General features: G+C 30.4%; 1 protein-coding gene and 1 long non-coding RNA gene across 5 annotated transcripts in view; one reads left to right on the top strand and one right to left on the bottom strand.

Annotated features, from left to right (window-relative positions):
• Window positions 1-20,706, top strand: part of LOC145277519 (uncharacterized) — a 175,854-nt gene that overhangs the window by 151,636 nt on the left and 3,512 nt on the right. The window lies entirely within an intron of this gene.
• LOC145277518 (breast cancer anti-estrogen resistance protein 1-like) overlaps window positions 1-20,706 on the bottom strand; it is a 306,077-nt gene that overhangs the window by 35,680 nt on the left and 249,691 nt on the right. The window lies entirely within an intron of this gene.

Here is a 20,706-nt window from a genome sequence, read left to right on the forward strand (position 1 = left end):
GTTTTTTTTTACTTCATTTTTTCTTAAAGGAATTTAACATTACATTTAATAGCTACGGTATTTCTGTTTATAATAAATAAGAATTCTGCATTAATTAAAATATAATTAATATGCATATTTTACGACTAGGCAACGCCGGATGGCCAGCTATTGGAACAACAGTGTAATTTAAAGTTTTTACTTCAAAAACATTGCTATGTCCTTTCTGTTCCATATCTTTTCATTTAGATATCCAAATGCAGTTCAACTCCTACTCTTCAGTTAATGTCAGATAAGAATTCTAAAAGTACCGAACCAAAAAACAAAATGTTTGGGAATTTCAACCATTTTGTTGTCTATTATTGAGATATTATCTCCCAAAAAAAAAAAAAAAAAAAAAAAAAAAAAAAGAAAAAAAGAAAAAGATTTTTCATTGTTTTGTGTTCACTTTCATCCTGCAAGCTAAGAAGTAAAGAGGTTCAACTTATCAAAGACAGCAGAAATGTGCGTTGTGTCATGAATATTAGTGGAAATTACGTTACTAAACATTAGAATTGATCGCAGACTTTTGATCATCCGAATACAAAAGTTCACATTTATCCTGCCTACATAGAACTATAAATAATTATGTTTGCGCAAAATTATTGAGTTGAATATAATCAATTATATAAATCTCACCTGTCTGTTTAAATGTATGTATGTATTTATATATGTCTCGCAAATCTTTCGACAGAGGCAACGGATTTTCATAAGATCGGTATCATTTTGAAGCTCGACCCTTTGGACGACGAATATCAAAAAATTTGCTAAAAACATTCATTCCTTCACCCTCAACAGGGCACTTTTCTACAAGGAAGGGGGAGGATCGCTTCCCCCCCCCCCCCCGATATTTTTTAAAGTCATCTCCTCTTTTTGATTGACTAGCCTTAATTTAAACCTTCGTCACTTTCGGTTTGGCGATGGACACAATGGCAAAAACATCACTTTTTTTTTCATGTTCTTTTTCTCCTTTGCGGTATGGGTTGCCTGCCTATTACCATTTTTTTTTCTTTGCTCAACACACACCTCCAAACACCCGGGCAACGCCGGGCACCAAGGCTAGTATATAATATAATGGTTCTATGTTTTTGCTACAAACCTTTAACTACTTTTGTCATCTCGAATGTTATTTTCACAACATTTCCATCAATGTAATCTCCGACTATCTTCAGGTGTAGACATTACATCACAGGTAATTGCGAAGAAATTACTTGGTATAATTCAGCTTTAACATACTCTTCTGGAGATTGAAGGTCAATACTCAGTACGGGTTTCGTTTGATTCCAGAGTTCAACGGAAAGATTTCTGAAGGAGATTGGAGGTTTGACAGAAAGATTCCCGAGTTCGATAAGACACACCTGAAGAAGGCCAGAAGTTACATCAACTGAAACGGTGTGAAAATAACACTCAAGATGAGAACAGTAGTCAGAAGAATCCAAATATGAATAACCAGTCCTCATCTAAAAAATTATGCTTTATTTTATTTTGCATTGTTATAAGCTATTCAGCACTGAGATGGATGGACATTATATATATATATAAAATGGACATTTTGAATTACATTATGTAACATTACAACAAAAGTTATTGCTTGACAAAGGACAAAAAAATAATTTTCAAAGTTTTTTTCCTTAATCCATGGATTTTCAATGAATGGCTCATCTCATCAGAGGAAATGTTATTAGATGTGGATAATTATAAATTTTGCTAATCAGCACAATTTAAAATGATGGTGTAAAAAGGATGCACCATGGTTGAATGAACGAGGATACAAGAACAGTTGTAAAATACAAAGCAATTAATACTGGTATATTTCAATTTTTAATGCATATTACAGGCTGGAAGATGAAATCTTTGAAGATCCAAGTGATGCATATGTGGTAATAATATATATATATATATATATATATATATATATATATATATATATATATATATATATATATATATTATTGCTCTATCTCACATACTGAGCTTTCTTTATCTGCTTGGAATTGTCTTATAAATATTGATACTAATATTTATCTGGACTTTATGTTTACAGTATTATAAAATCTGTCATCCTACTTCATTTCAGTATTTCATTTAATTATATATAATACTAGTAGGCTGCCTAGCCCGGCATTGCCCAGCTATAAAATGACTTGTGCACCACCACCGAAAATTGAAACCAAAACATTTAGCTTACAATTTACGTTTTCTGTTACCATTAATGACTGAGCTATCAAAACATGTTCACTGCACGGCTAAAAATTAAAACATGAACCAATAGCTATTACGTTACGCATGCATATTCATAATGCTATCGTTCAACTTTTACCTGGCAAATTCCATTTTTTTAATTTTCACAATTTTGCACAGATTTTCCCCAGTTAAAACCCAAATATAAAGTTCCACATGGGGTTGAATACCCTATATATTAAGTTTCATGTCTGTAGACTAAAAACTGACAGAGGAGTTTGGAAGACAAAAATTTTTAAACAAATATATATACGCATATAAATATATATATAAAAAGAGGTTTATGTTTATTATAAACTTTTTATGCAAATACTACGCAATGTAGAATATCTGCATGAATATAATTACATGTAATAGTTTACTAAAGATGATCACCCCATAAGAAAACCGAAAAAACTAATAGGAAATTAATTAAAATGAATGTTTAAAAAAAATGTTAAAAGAATATGCAAATTAGGTAGATTTTTTGCAGATGAATGCGATTCCATGACCCATATATAACAAAGTTGTATTTTCTTTTTAAATGAATAGAAAAAAGGGTTTTAAAATGAATATCAATACACACACACAAAAATTATAGGAGTATAAACGAGTGTGTGTGTTTCAAAGTAGTATTGAGGGCAGAAGAGAATAGTTGTTGTTGGGTGTGGTTGGATCAATTAAATAGAATAAACATTAATTAACGATAAACATCAGAAGAGTTTGATTCAAGAAGGGAGTATCTTTGAGAAATGAGATCAACGATTGTGTATGGGGAGGAGGAAGATGATAGACTTGGATCAAGGTTTGAAAGCAGACACAAAACGTTGAAGCTACGGCATATTTCCTGCTATATGAAGATAAAGTAATGACTAAATGTATTTTATAAAGTACTAACCTTCAAATGGCTAAAATAAGTCTGCAATCAATTTCGATAACATTGGAATCATTGAATGTAAAAAGATATATGCACAGTAATGATGATAGATTGACGATACAATAGCTATGACTACCCGGCGTTACCCGGAGCCATAAAACCAAAATACCAGGGGATTTTTTGCTATAGACAACAGAACGAAAAAGTGATAAAATACAAACACATAACAAATGTTATCAAAGGAAAGATAAACTACTCTTCTGGATAAGTTTTCAGTGTTTTAACTTATTTTATTCAATTCTAAAAACAAGTCGTTGAGTGTTATTGATGACAAGAAAAATGGACGACATGAGAAGGCCACATACTAATTGCTGAAAAATAGAAAATTAAATAAAATACTGGCAGAAACTCAATAAATATCAAAAGAAGTTAAAAAAAAAAGTGGAACATATTTCTTTTATCTCTTTACATCTCTACATCCGTCCATCTTTCTCTGTTTGTTAATCTTCTGTGGATCCACGAGTGATAATTTTACTGGTCCGCTGGGCAATACATGATACCCAAGTTTCTATTTATTTATCATCACTTATTCAGGAATCATTCTTTTTGACATTTCAAAACGTAGATTCCATGAACAAAGCTTCTTTCTTAGAACTGCACGCCTATGGAACTCTGTTCCGCCTGCCTGCTTCCCACCTGACTACAACCTGGGTGTCTTCAAGTCCAACGTTAACAAATTCCTAATGAACCGCCCCCTTAAGTAAACACTTCATTAAATCTCCACACTAACGTACTGTACTTACAATAACCCTAATCTGAGTGGCTTCCGGGCCTTGATAAGTGTTGACCACCGTGTAAAAAAAAAAAAAAAGAAAAAAAGACATTTCACAAACTCACACTCCAGTTATCACAATTCAGATGTCAATTCTCTCCCAATTCCACTCAAAAATTTTCTTAATAAAGTTAAGCATTAAAATGCCAGGAACAATTTTTTTTTTTTATCGTCCGAAAAACAAAATTTTAATCATTTAAATCAGCATAACAATTTGTTTTAATTGTACTTGAGACAAACTGTGTTGAATATTATCTGAGATTTATATTTTGTTACACTTTTTAATATTAAAATCACTTTTTAATATTAAAATCACTTTTTGATATTAAAATCACTTTTTGATATTAAAATCACTTTTTAATATTAAAATCACTTTTTAATATTAAAATCACTTTTTAATATTAAAATCACTTTTTAATATTAAAATCACTTTTTGATATTAAAATCACTTTTTGATATTAAAATCACTTTTTAATATTAAAATCACTTTTTAATATTAAAATCACTTTTTGATATTAAAATCACTTTTTGATATTAAAATCACTTTTTGATATTAAAATCACTTTTTAATATTAAAATCACTTTTTAATATTAAAATCACTTTTTAATATTAAAATCACTTTTTAATATTAAAATCACTTTTTAATATTAAAATCACTTTTTAATATTAAAATCACTTTTTGATATTAAAATCACTTTTTGATATTAAAATCACTTTTTGATATTAAAATCACTTTTTGATATTAAAATCACTTTTTGATATTAAAATCACTTTTTAATATTAAAATCACTTTTTGATATTAAAATCACTTTTTGATATTAAAATCACTTTTTAATATTAAAATCACTTTTTGATATTAAAATCACTTTTTGATATTAAAATCACTTTTTGATATTAAAATCACTTTTTGATATTAAAATCACTTTTTAATATGAAAATCACTTTTTAATATTAAAATCACTTTTTAATATTAAAATCACTTTTTAATATTAAAATCACTTTTTGATATTAAAATCACTTTTTGATATTAAAATCACTTTTTGATATTAAAATCACTTTTTGATATTAAAATCACTTTTTGATATTAAAATCACTTTTTGATATTAAAATCACTGTTTAATATTAAAATCACTGTTTAATATTAAAATCACTTTTTAATATTAAAATCACTTTTTAATATTAAAATCACTTTTTAATATTAAAATCACTTTTTAATATTAAAATCACTTTTTAATATTAAAATCACTTTTTAATATTAAAATCACTTTTTAATATTAAAATCACTTTTTAATATTAAAATCACTTTTTAATATGAAAATCACTTTTTAATATTAAAATCACTTTTTAATATTAAAATCACTTTTTGATATTAAAATCACTTTTTGATATTAAAATCACTTTTTGATATTAAAATCACTTTTTGATATTAAAATCACTTTTTGATATTAAAATCACTTTTTGATATTAAAATCACTTTTAATACTAAAATCACTTTTTAATATTAAAATCACTTTTTAATATTAAAATCACTTTTTAATATTAAAATCACTTTTTAATATTAAAATCACTTTTTAATATTAAAATCACTTTTTAATATTAAAATCACTTTTTAATATTAAAATCACTTTTTAATATTAAAATCACTTTTTGATATTAAAATCACTTTTTGATATTAAAATCACTTTTTGATATTAAAATCACTTTTTGATATTAAAATCACTTTTTAATATTAAAATCACTTTTTAATATTAAAATCACTTTTTAATATTAAAATCACTTTTTAATATTAAAATCACTTTTTTTTAATTTTCAATGAATGGCTCATCTCATCAGAGGAAATGTTATTAGATGTGGATAATTATAAATTTTGCTAATCAGCACAATTTAAAATGATGGTGTAAAAAGGATGCACCATAGTTGAATGAACGAGGATACAAGAACAGTTGTAAAATACAAAGCAATTAATACTGGTATATTTCAATTTTTAATGCATATTACAGGCTGGAAGATGAAATCTTTGAAGATCCAAGTGATGCATATGTGGTAATATTATATATATATATATATATATATATATATATATATATATATATATATATATATATATATATTATTGCTCTATCTCACATACTGAGCTTTCTTTATCTGCTTGGAATTGTCTTATAAATATTGATACTAATATTTATCTGGACTTTATGTTTACAGTATTATAAAATCTGTCATCCTACTTCATTTCAGTATTTCATTTAATTATATATAATACTAGTAGGCTGCCTATCCCGGCATTGCCCAGCTATAAAATGACTTGTGCATCACCACCGAAAATTGAAACCAAAACATTTAGCTTACAATTTACGTTTTCTGTTACCATTAATGCCTGAGCTATCAAAACATGTTTACTGCACGGCTAAAAATTAAACATGAACCAATAGCTATTACGTTACGCATGCATATTCATAATGCTATCGTTCAACTTTTACCTGGCAAATTCACTTTTTAATATTAAAATCACTTTTTAATATTAAAATCACTCCAGACAAAGTTATTTTAACTCAGCAGAACAACAGAAAATGAAGAGATGAGCAAATAAGTTTGTGATAAAAACAAAATGAAACGATAGGAGATGATGTCATGGTGAAAAAAGTTACTTTTCAAAATGAAACGATAATTTAGGAGATGATGTCATGGTGAAAAAAGTTACTTTTCAAAATGCATCGAAAATTTACCATAAAAAGGGAAAATTGCTGCGCACATGTCATGCACATTTCTTTTTTGAATCATCTTTTGCAGCTTAAAATGCAAAATTAGGCATGGTTTACCCATTATTCACCCACAAAAAGTTTTTAATTCATTTATGTAATTATTCTTCTAATTTATTTGTGGTATGGTATGTTCGAACACACTGTGTAAATTAAATAGCAAATAAGTAACACTGAGAAAAAGAATCACTCTTTCCTAAAATACTCACAAAGACATATAAACATAGAAAATAGTTGAAATAAAGATAGAATGAACAGGTGAGAGAAATGCATATATAGCTAGGTTATAGATGGGTGACTTGCTCACTTAAATCCAGATTATGAAGAAAAAATTTTTTTTAAACATAACGTAATCCCAGAACTAAATACTTGAACATGTATTTTGATAAACTTAATCTAAAAAGATAATGAATACCACCCTGTACAGATGCCTGCTCAATGAGACTATAATAAAACAAGGCTAACACAATTTCCAACTGAACTGGTTTTGTTTGAGTCCAGTTATAAGGAGAAATTTAGTATGACTCAAAACAATATCTAGGTAAGCAGTGTTTTTTTTTTTTTTAAAGTTTTCCTTCTCATAGATTAGTTGCGCAACCAAGTCTAGTCTATTCTGCTTTATAATCCATAGCTGGGAGTTAATGACCTCACAACCCACGCCTGTAACCAACACACATATATAAATATATCATATAGATTCTTTCTTCTCATATATACAATCATGTTGCTTGGATTTTAAAAGTTGAACCTCAATAACATTTGAACTGACAAATTAAACTTTGATTCTGACTAGCCAGTTTTCATTTGTTATTGTTATATCATGTTATTTGTTATAAATATACTTTAATAGAAGTTATTTAAGAAAATATTTAATCTAGTCCGGCAATATGGTAATATATAAACATTCTTAAATAATGACCTTGATAGAAAAATCAGCTAACTAAAAGAATAAGAGTTATTGATCTGTTAGCGTTTCTTACTTGCTATTAACAAAAAATATTAAACAATGAATTTTGGGAAATGCCAGGACTGCACAGCTAGTATATATATAAGCCAGAAATGCCAGGAAAAAAAATCCTTGCAAACAACGTTCCTATTGTAAAGTAGCTAACGGGGGTGGGAGTGGACAGGAGTCAGATTCAATTCATTATTTTTATAGTGAACCCACAAATGCGGGTTTGTATTTTGCTTTTGTTTTAGTGCTCAGATCTGTTTATTAAACTGCCTTATGCCAGACAAGGCGACTAAATATATAATAATATCTTCAGGTGTAGACATTACATCACAGGTAATTGCGAAGAAATTACTTGGTATAATTCAGCTTTAACTTATACTCTTCTGGAGATTGAAGGTCAATACTCAGTACGGGTTTCGTTTGATTCCAGAGTTCAACGGAAAGATTTCTGAAGGAGATTGGAAGTTTGACAGAAAGATTCCCGAGTTCGATAAGACACACCTGAAGAAGGCCAGAAGTTACATCAACTGAAACGGTGTGAAAATAACACTCAAGATGAGAACAGTAGTCAGAAGAATTCAAATAATATGAATAACCAGCCCCCATCTAAAAAATTATGCTTTATTTTATTTTGCATTGTTATAAGCTATTCAGTGCTGAGATGGATGGACATTATATATATATATGGACATTTTGAATTACATTATGTAACATTACAACAAAAGTTATTGCTTGACAAAGGAGAAAAAATAATTTTCAAAGTTTTTTCCTTAATCCATGGATTTTCAATGAATGGCTCATCTCATCAGAGGAAATGTTATTAGATGTGGGTAATTATAAATTTTGCTAATCAGCACAATTTAAAATGATGGTGTAAAAAGGATGCACCATGGTTGAATGAACGAGGATACAAGAACAGTTGTAAAATACAAAGCAATTAATACTGGTATATTTCAATTTTTAAAGCATATTCCAGGCTGGAAGATGAAATCTTTGAAGATCCAAGTGATGCATATGTGGTAATATTATATATATATATATATATATATATATATATATATATATATATACATTATTGCTCTATCTCACATACTGAGCTTTCTTTATCTGCTTGGAGTTGTCTTATAAATATTGATACTAATATTTATTTGGACTTTATGTTTACAGTATTATAAAATCTGTCATCCTACTTCATTTCAGTATTCCATTTAATTATATATAATACTAGCAGGCCGCCTAGCCCGGCATTGCCCAGCTATAAAATACATTTAAATATGATATTTTGATTAATGCAGATTTCGTATTTATTATTATATTGGACCTAATAATATATAGTAACGATTTAAGTTAAAAAAAAATGACTTGTGCGCCACCACCGAAAATTGAAACCAAAACATTTAGCTTACAATTTACTTTTTCTGTTACCATTAATGCCTGAGCTATCAAAACATGTTTACTGCACGGCTAAAAATTAAAACATGAACCAATAGCTATTACGTTACGCATGCATATTCATAATGCTATCGTTCAACTTTTACCTGGCAAATTCCATTTTTTTAATTTTCACAATTTTGCACAGATTTTCCCCAGTTAAAACCCAAATATAAAGTTCCGCATGGGGTTGAATACCCTATATATTAAGTTTCATGTCTGTAGACTAAAAACTGACAGAGGAGTTTGGAAGGCAAAAATTTTTAAACAAATATATATACGCATATAAATATATATATAGAAAGAGGTTTATGTTTATTATAAACTTTTTATGCAAATATTACGCAAGTATAAATCATGTAGAATATCTGCATAAATATAATTACACGTAATAGTTAACTAAAAATGATCACCCCATAAGAAAACCGAAAAAACTAATAGGAAATTAATTAAAATGCATGTTTAAAAAAAATGTTAAAAGAATATGCAAATTAGGTAGATTTTTTGCTGATGAATGCGATTCCATGACCCATATATAACAAAGTTGTATTTTCTTTTTAAATGAATAGAAAAAAGGGTTTTAAAATGAATATCAATACACACACAAAAAAAATTATAGGAGTATAAACGAGTGTGTGTGTTTCAAAGTAGCATTGAGGGCAGAAGAGAATAGTTGTTGTTGGGTGTGATTGGATCAATTAAGTAGAATAAACATTAATTAACGATAAACATCAGAAGAGTTTGATTCAAGAAGGGAGTATCTTTGAGAAATGAGATCAACGATTGTGTATGGGGAGGAGGAAGATGATAGACTTAAATCAGGGTCTGAAAGCAGACACAAAACGTTGAAGCTACGGCATATTTCCTGCTATATGAAGATAAAGTAATGACTAAATGTATTTTATAAAGTACTAACCTTCAAATGGCTAAAATAAGTCTGCAATCAATTTCGATAACATTGGAATCATTGAATGTAAAAAGATATATACACAGTAATGATGATAGATTGACAATACAATAGCTATGACTACCCGGCGTTACCCGGAGCCATAAAACCAAAATACCAGGGGATTTTTTGCTATAGACAACAGAACGAAAAAGTGATCAAAAACAAGCACATAACAAATGTTATCAAAGAAAAGATAAACTACTCTTCTGGATAAGTTTTCAGTGTTTTAACTTATTTTAAAGCGTTTATTCAATTCTAAAAACAAGTCGTTGAGTGTTATTGATGACAAGAAAAATGGACGACATGAGAAGGCCACATACTAATTGCTGAAAAATAGAAAATTAAATAAAATACTGGCAGAAACTCAATAAATATCAAAAGAAGTTAAAAAAAAAAGTGGAACATATTTCTTTTATCTCTTTACATCTCTACATCCGTCCATCTTTCTCTGTTTGTTAATCTTCTGTGGATCCACGAGTGATAATTTTACTGGTCCGCTGGGCAATACATGATACCCAAGTTTCTATTTATTTACCATCACTTATTCAGGAATCATTCTTTTTGACATTTCAAAACGTAGATTCTATGAACAAAGCTTCTTTCTTAGAACTGCACGCCTATGGAACTCTGTTCCGCCTGCCTGCTTCCCACCTGACTACAACCTGGGTGTCTTCAAGTCCAACGTTAACAAATTCCTAATGAACCGCCCCCTTAAGTAAACACTTCATTAAATCTCCACACTAACGTACTGTACTTACAATAACCCTAATCCCTGAGTGGCTTCCGGGCCTTGATAAGTGTTGACCACCGTGTAAAAAAAAAAAAAAAAAAGAAAAAAAAAAAAGACATTTCACAAACTCACACTCCAGTTATCACAATTCAGATGAGTCAATTCTCTCCCAATTCCACTCAAAAATTTTCTTAATAAAGTTTAGCATTAAAATGCCAGGAACAATTTTTTTTTTTTATCGTCCGAAAAACAAAATTTTAATCATTTAAATCAGCATAACAATTTGTTTTAATTGTACTTGAGACAAACTGTGTTGAATATTATCTGAGATTTATATTTTTTTACACTTTTTAATATTAAAATCACTTTTTGATATTAAAATCACTTTTTAATATTAAAATCACTTTTTGATATTAAAATCACTTTTTAATATTAAAATCACTTTTTAATATTAAAATCACTTTTTGATATTAAAATCACTTTTTAATATTAAAATCACTTTTTGATATTAAAATCACTTTTTAATATTAAAATCACTTTTTGATATTAAAATCACTTTTTGATATTAAAATCACTTTTTGATATTAAAATCACTTTTTGATATTAAAATCACTTTTTGATATTAAAATCACTTTTTGATATTAAAATCACTTTTTGATATTAAAATCACTTTTTAATATTAAAATCACTTTTTGATATTAAAATCACTTTTTAATATTAAAATCACTTTTTAATATTAAAATCACTTTTTGATATTAAAATCACTTTTTAATATTAAAATCACTTTTTGATATTAAAATCACTTTTTGATATTAAAATCACTTTTTAATATTAAAATCACTTTTTAATATTAAAATCACTTTTTGATATTAAAATCACTTTTTAATATTAAAATCACTTTTTAATATTAAAATCACTTTTTAATATTAAAATCACTTTTTGATATTAAAATCACTTTTTGATATTAAAATCACTTTTTGATATTAAAATCACTTTTTAATATTAAAATCACTTTTTGATATTAAAATCACTTTTTAATATTAAAATCACTTTTTAATATTAAAATCACTTTTTAATATTAAAATCACTTTTTAATATTAAAATCACTTTTTAATATTAAAATCACTTTTTAATATTAAAATCACTTTTTAATATTAAAATCACTTTTTAATATTAAAATCACTCCAGACAAAGTTATTCTAACTCAGCAGAACAACTTGCAGATGGCAAAAGATTCTAAAACAAAAATGAAGAGATGATTTAGGAGATGATGTCATGGTGAAAAAAGTTACTTTTCAAAATGCATCGAAAATTTACCATAAAAAGGGAAAATTGCTGCGCACATGTCATGCACATTTCTTTTTTGCAGCATCTTTTGCAGCATCTTTTGCAGCTTAAAATGCAAAATTAGGAATAAAAGGCATGGTTTACCCATTATTCACCCACAAAAAGTTTTTAATTCATTTATGTAATTATTCTTCTAATTTATTTGTGGTATGGTATGTTCGAACACACTGTGTAAATTAAATAGCAAATAAGTAACACTGAGAAAAAGAATCACTCTTTCCTAAAATACTCACAAAGACATAAAAACATAGAAAATAGTTGAAATAAAGATAGAATGAACAGGTCAGAGAAATGCATATATAGCTAGGTTATAGATGGGTGACTTGCTCACTTAAATCCAGATTATGAAGAAAAAATTTTTTTTTTTAAACATAACGTAATCCCAGAACTAAATACTTGAACATGTATTTTGATAAACTTAATCGAAAAAGATAATGAATACCACCCTGTACAGATGCCTGCTCAATGAGACTATAATAAAACAAGGCTAACACAATTTCCAACTGAACTGGTTTTGTTTGAGTCCAGTTATAAGGAGAAATTTAGTATGACTCAAAACAATATCTAGGTAAGCAGTGTTTTTTTTTTTTTTTTTTTTAAGTTTTCCTTCTCATAGATTAGTTGCGCAACCAAGTCTAGTCTATTCTGCTTTATAATCCATAGCTGGGAGTTAATGACCTCACAACCCACGCCTGTAACCAACACACATATATAAATATATCATATAGATTCTTTCTTCTCATATATACAATCATGTTGCTTGGATTTTAAAAGTTGAACCTCAATAACATTTGAACTGACAACTTTGATTCTGACTAGCCAGTTTTCATTTGTTATTGTTATATCATGTTATTTGTTATAAATATACTTTAATAGAAGTTATTTAAGAAAATATTTAATCTAGTCCGGCAATATGGTAATATATAAACATTCTTAAATAATGACCTTGATAGAAAAATCAGCTAACTAAAAGAATAAGAGTGTTACATGATAAGGGCTGTTCCCTTTTCATGCAAGTATAAAAATGGAGAATTTAGTTTAAAATGAAAATGAAAGAGCATAGGCGAAATTCGAACCTCGTAATCTAGTTTAGAAATAGATTACGTGTGAGAATTTAAAAATGTAAAACAAACATTTGTTTAGAAATAGATAAATATTTTAAGGAAAGAATGTTAACTATCAAGTTTGTTATGAAATTTTTAAATTGAAAGAATGCAGCTTATAAGATAATGTTTTTAACATATTGAATATAGGTTAAAATTCCTTTTGTAGAAATAGGAAAAGTTTTGGACACGTATGTCCAGGACACGTGGAAGAATGCACATGTTTTAACATGTGTATGACGTCACGGAAAATAGAAAGTTCGAGGGATAGAGAAAAACTTTAGAGTTAGCAGTCAGTGAGAAAACTCAGGGACAGTCAGACGTCTGGAAGCGAGACGTCACTTCAAGAAAAAATGTGAAACTTTGAATTCTTGATGATGGAATCACGGCCGTGTGAAGAATAAACCATCAAGTGTTTTTTGTAAAGCTCGTCTTGTGTCTTATGATTCTTAAAAAAGGTAAAGTCCAATTGTATTATATATTTGTGTTATATGTCATTACATACACGTCTCAACATCATCATGTCTACACAATGTCCGAACTGTCTGAACACTATGTCCTCACTCAAAGAGCTTTCTTCTCCTTCTAATCTACACAAGCAAAGAAATGAACATTTTCATATATAAGAATCTCTCCTAACATGAACAATCTCTCTGAGTCTTACAACATCCCTCACTGTAATAAGACTCTTTCGAAGCATCTCTCTCAAGACAAACACTATAATAAGACTCTCTCAATTAAACCCCTATATAACCCTATAAAACAAGAGTTATTGATCTGTTAGCGTTTCTTACTTGCTATTAACAAAAAATATTAAACAATGAATTTTGGGAACTGCCAGGACTGCACAGCTAGTATATATATAAGCCAGAAATGCCAGGAAAAAAAAATCCTTGCAAACAACGTTCCTATTGTAAAGTAGCTAACGGGGGTGGGAGTGGACAGGAGTCAGATTCAATTCATTATTTTTATAGTGAACCCACAAATGCGGGTTTGTATTTTGCTTTTGTTTTAGTGATCAGATCTGTTTATTAAACTGGCCTTATGCCAGACAAGGCGACTAAATACCTTGTTATGAGAGAGAAGGAGAGAAAACAATGAAGTTTTGTTGGGTCCTCTTAGTTACAAAAAAAACAAAAAAAAAAACACATCATAACAAACAAGGCGCGAAAACAGGAAATAAATACAGAATTAAAAGCTGTTATCTTTTTTGTCTTGGAGACAATGAAGACATTCTTGTAATCATTTAGTAAAAGGCTGACCATTGTTTCCCCTCCTCCCATCTCATCATCTTTCTACTCTGGTTCCCCCTCCTCCTACTCACATTTTCGTTCATTCAAACAAATAGAAAGAAAACCTACTTGAGTTTATCTACTAAAAAAAAAGAAAGAGAATCATTTTAATATTTCTCAAGCCTACTACTTTGAATTGGATGAATGGGATGAATGCAACTAACATGAAAGGGAAACAAAAACTGCAACAATTTTTCTAATTGTGATAATAGAAATGAACATTTACCGAATTCAAAGCAATGCAATGTTTTGCTTGTTGAGCAGCTATTTTCAAGAGAGAAAATGGGCTCAGAGGCATGGCTTCTTGTTTGTGTTAATAATTTACATTTGTTGACATGAACCAGTTTTAAAAACGTGAGATATAACAACAGGGAGGCAAACAGAAAAACGCAAACGTTACCAGAAAAAAGTTGGGAGAGCATTTTCTTCTGATAGGTTTTATTGTTTAAATAAACTTATGGTAAATAAAACTGATTTTTACCAACCTTGGTCCGCATACACCAGACATGCAAAGAAACTGATCCATTTCCACATGACCTGTCTTTATAGATTGATAAAAATCAAGTGGCAACACATGATACCAGACACAGAGGTTTTAGACTAGTCAGGCCTCCTATTAGCATACATCATGCTGTAACAGTCTCAGGTTCGTTGGGTAGATCATATATGCGGCAAATGAGATTCCAGACCCCAATAAAACAACTATTTTATGCTGGGCTAGCCAAAATCAAAAAAATTGTAGGATGACAGTCAACGGTTCAAGGATAGCTTGAAGGTGTCCCCCCAAACTATTTGGTTTTGTATTCCAACTCATAGGAAAGCCTAGCTGAAAGTATATTCCTGGTGTACTGCAAGTCACAAAAGGGTCCTGACTGCTGAATCTGAGGAATTCAAAAGGAAACGTGCTATTAGAAAAGACAGAATAGTCAACATCTCTGCGACAAAATCATCTGACAAGTGCTCTACATTCAGACTGATGAGCCATCTTTTGACCTACAAAACATCATCACGGTCACCTTTGCAAGCGACTAACATCATCATCATTCCAGTGTTGTCTGATTTAGTGTTGCACCTGAATTTGAAACTGTGTTTTTGTGACCTTATTGTGCAACAAAGGCTTTTTTTTTTCAATTTCTTATACAAACTTCAATATGATTCTGCCATTTGGGAATTTTGAGATGAGAATTGATAATTTACATTATTTCAATTATTCAGACTACCGTTCTCATCTTCGAAGTTGTTCTCACAACGTTTCAGCTGAAATTTTGTAGAGGTTCCAGAATTCTCCAAACACACCTGACAAAGGTCGGAAGTTAAATTGGCTAAACCCTTATGAAAATAACATCCAAGATGAGACAATGGTTCGAATAATCCCAATTATACAAATCTCTCATTTCAAACTAAAGTGTGACAGTCCAACTGACTGACAAATTAACTGACATTGAGATTAACAGACTGACACACCAACAGACTGAACAAACCTTTAATAAAATGGTGAGCACTCAACTACAAAATTAAAAGAAAAACACTGATGAATGCTTAAAAAAAAAAAAAAGAATCAAATGTAAGGATGTGCTATTCAGGTTCACAAATCCACAAACAAAGAAGTTAGATTTAATAAAATAAATTAACCAGGAAATTAATTTATTCTAGTAGTTTTTGCCTGTGAAACACTGGAAGACCTACTTGTTAAATTTAAAATGTGAAGGGATGATATGAAAAGTGAATGTTACCAAAACCAAAATTATGATCAGTGGTTGTAGGGTTGGTAGAAAAAGTTAAGCTTTCTTACTCTGCTTGTAGAAAAGAGAATTGAGTGCAATTCGATTTTTTGTGGCATTTAACAGTACATTTAACAGTACATCTTTAATGTTGAAGTAGAAGTATATAAGGGTTCTGTGTTGCTCAGTCTGTTGCTTTTCATTTGTGTCAATCTAGCATAATCTATGGAGTTTTATACACAAGAGATGCTGCATACTGATAATTTAGTATTTGATGAAGGTTGTTCAGGCAATGTACAGAAATGCTCAAAGGTGTGTTAGAAATAAAACTACATTTACTGATAGCTTTAATGTTAACATAGGAATACATAAGAGTCCATTGCTTTTAATTTGTGTCTTAGAAATATTATCCAAGGAGTTTTGTACAGGTTGTCCAGAAAAGATGTTGTATGATGATGATTCAGTATTTGCCTGCGAAACGATGGAAGACCTACTTGATATGTTAAAGACTTTATTAAAAAGATATGAGCATAAATAAAGAAAAGTAGTCTCCTCAATTTGCGGAAAGTGATCTGGATGCAAGTCAATCTTTTGTGATACTTGTAAGCATTGTGTACACAAAGATTTCAGTGGAATTATTGATACGTTGAGAGAGAATAACCAGTTTGTATGCAAGAAGTGTAAAACAATGGAGATGGATGAAAACTCAGATGTGGAGAAAATATATTTGGATGGCAAAATTATTGAGATTGTCAAGAAGTTATATTTGGAGCGCATGGTGGACCAATTGGCCTTGTGAAAAAAATTTCAAAAACTACCTGGCCAGTATACCTAATGAACCAAGTGCAAGAGAGATCTAAACAATTATGCTTTTTTGTGGTACTTGTAAGTATTGAGTACATAAGTGAAGTGGAAGTACTAGTAAGTTGAAAGAGGATCACGTTTATATGCAACACGTGTAAGACCATGAAGGAGATGGATGAGAACTCAAATGTGGAGAAAGTATATTTGGATGGCGTAGCTATTGAGAAGTTTTCTTATTTTGGTAATATTATTGGAGCATTGTTTTGGTGTCTCTACCCTACAAATGATAATGAACTCTCTCACTTATTATAAAGGCAAGAAGAATAAGTCTCTCGATTAGTACATAAGTTATGCATAATTCATACTTGGCAGTCAAACTGACGTATAATCACACCCTTTATTCGTTTTTATGTTTAATATATTTCGTTTCCACAAACTACCGAGTTGTGTTTTTCTTCCAGACCCTTACAAGACCACAATAAGCACAGCGTGGAGCAGGTGCTAACCTGATTGCAAGAATTAGAAGTGAGTTAGGGTTAGGGTTTGGGTTAGGGTTTAGGTTCATGGAACTCCTGCCTTTACCAACCAGCAGCACATCATTACAGTTTCTGACCTTGACAGATGTCTTTTTACTGTTTTTTTTTTAACCCAAACAAGGCATAGTGCAACTAAGTCGTAAGGGCTATTATTTGGGAACAGATTTGCGGGGATGTTTTGTAGGGTGTTGGGCAGCAAGATGTCTGTTCACATTACATTTGAACTTCTGTATGTCAGTACAGTCAGGGGAGCAGGAGTCTGGAAGAGAATTCCAAAGTCTAGTAGTTTGAGGAGAGAAGCTATTTGAGTAGAAGGCTTCATGGCACAGTGAAGAGGTGGGATTTTGCTGCTTATCTGGTTTGTCCAGGATATTTATGTTGAGAGGGTACTAGTGCTTTGAGTTCGTCCGAGCACTTACCATTAAAATACTTGTAAAACAGACACAGGGGTGCTATTTTGTATCTCCAGTGACCTTATTTCAGGTTATTTCACCGCCCCCCCCTTTTTTTTGCAGGGGAAAGGAAGCAACGCTTATCAGATTTCGACTTGTAAGAAACATATATCATGGTTGCCAACTCATGTTTTGAGTAGATTCAAACGAGTTGTCGATGTACACAATTATTCCTTTCTGATCAACTTGCCACTAAATAAGGTTGATGCTGCATATGGTTTGCACGACTGCACGTTTTGGAAGTGCTGAGAAGAGAGTGGTGCAAATAAGTTTTTATCAGAAGTTTTGCTTCTCACAGATTAGTTGCCCTTTTGAGTCCAGTCTTCCAATAAATAGATTGAGAATAACAGGTTTCATACTTTTTACAAGAGTATTACTTGAAGCGACACAATATCTTGACCACGATTCAAATAAGATGTAATTTCAGTATATTTTACTTTTGTATAAGAAATATTACTTGAAGATGTCTCTAGTTACTTGTAACTGGCTGACCGAAACATGCTTATGAATGTGTAGCGACATATAAAATACATAAAAAGTATATCTTGCCCTACTTCAGTATTGAGCGCTTTTGTATGAACCTTGTTAGAATTCATTGGTTGCTTCACCTCCGGGAAATATTAACCAAGAATTATATAAATATACATGGATTAATCTACTTTTCAACGGTCAAAATGTAGTTTTTAGTTGAATACATTTTAACATACATATACATACATATATAAGTTAAGGGCAAAATAGATTCACTGATTAATATAATAATTAAGTGAATGATTTTGTGCTACGAAACGGATATTGTCAAGAATTGTGTCAACTGAATTAAAGGAATAAATTTTAAGATGATCAACATCATGAAATTTGGAATATAGACTTTTTCATTTATTCATTATATGCTCTGTAATTACATTGAGCTTCTTAAATAAAGATTGTTGTGTTTATAAAAAGGAAATATAAGTGAATAAAGAATATTTCCACAGAAAATATATATATATATATATATATATATATTTACATAGACATAACCACTTATCAAGGCCCAGAGACCACTCGAGGATAAGGGTTAAGAGTGTACAGTAGTCAATTGGACAATATAGTAATCGTTAGTAATTGAAATTTGGTAAATTTGCTAACAAGTGGAACGGCTCATCAAGAACTTGTTTACGTTGGACTTGAAGACAGCCATATTGTAGTCAGCTGGAAAGCAGGAAAACGGAAGACAATTCCACAGGCGTGCAGTTCTAAGAAAGAAGCTTTGTTCATGGAATTTAAGTTTAGGTTTAGGCACAGATAAAGAGTGGGAGGAATTATTGATAGTGTTTTCAGCTAGACGAGTGTTTCTTGTGAAAGTTTGAAGAGGGGGTACCATAGATTGAAACTTAGTCGAACACTTTCCATGAAAATAACGATACATCAGAGACAAACTCGCAACATCTCTTCTGTGAGATAGAGGTTGCAGGGAAGAGAAAAGGACATCTCCTGTGGAAATATTCATAAGGAGGGTTAAAATTATGCAAATTATGATTTACAACATTTATTTTTTCATAAAGAAAGGCATATAAGATTAAGTGAATTATTTCCTTTTTTCATGGTGTAACGTGTGTGTATGGGGGGGGTGGCTGTGTGTGTGTGTGTGTGTGTGTGTGTGTTTATTCACTTTATGCGACCACTCCTCAGAGATTTTTCAGATTTTGTGCACTCAAAGATTGCTTTTTCGTCCTACCACTGTGACAGGTCGTACCACAGACTGGACATTGTCGATCATTTAGACTCAATGAATGTTAGTTTTTGGAGGCAGAAGCTTGTGTTTGCTTGTGCAGATGACTTTAGAGACCTGCAAATGACAGGCAAATCTTCCTACAAACAGTGTAATTGACAAGTCGATTATTAGGGAATGGTTATAAACTCATTTCACCTTTATGGACCAATCATTTGAAAACTGCATGTTGAACACGATCCATCTCAAAAGAAACAGTTCCTTCATGAATCAAACCACATGTAATGGTATGTTAGTGAATGAATTATACTTAACAGTTCAATACAATTTTACAGCATTATGAGCATGAGAGGTAAAGATCGGTCAGGTATACTTCTGATGACTGGTAATGTCATGAAACTGCAGTAAAATGTTCAGCTGAGTATCATTATTGATACAGCTCTATCTGATAGCATATTGAGTCGTTTTTGCTGTTTTAACGTTTTTGTTTTCATTTTGTTGCTTCTATACACATGCACAGGTGTACACATTAATCGTGAGAAATATTGGAAAATTTATTTCATTGCTAAGGAAGCAACTCATGGGAACTCATGGGAAAAAAGAAAAAAAGAGTAAACAGCTCCATGGCAGTGTTATATGACGAGAGAGAGAGAGAGAGAGAGAGAAAGAGAGAGAGAGAGAGAACGAGAGAAATAGAGAGAGAGAGAACGAGGGAAATAGAGAGAGAGAGAACGAGGGAAATAGAGAGAGAGAGAACGAGGGAAATAGAGAGAGAGAGAGAGAGAGAGAGAGAGAGAGAGAGAGAGAGAGAGAGAGAGAGAGAGAACGAGGGAAACAGAGAGAACGAGGGATATAATCATTCACTGACAAACCCCACAAATCACCAATAAAAAACAAAAAAAAACATAATTCCAATGAAAATTATTTTTTTCTTCACAAATAAAAATGAGGTAATCATGTCTCTC

The sequence above is a fragment of the Euprymna scolopes genome, chromosome 6 (genome assembly GCF_053919585.1).
Source record: "Euprymna scolopes isolate OS-2025 chromosome 6, ASM5391958v1, whole genome shotgun sequence".
NCBI classification, from domain to species: Eukaryota; Metazoa; Mollusca; class Cephalopoda; order Sepiida; family Sepiolidae; genus Euprymna; species Euprymna scolopes.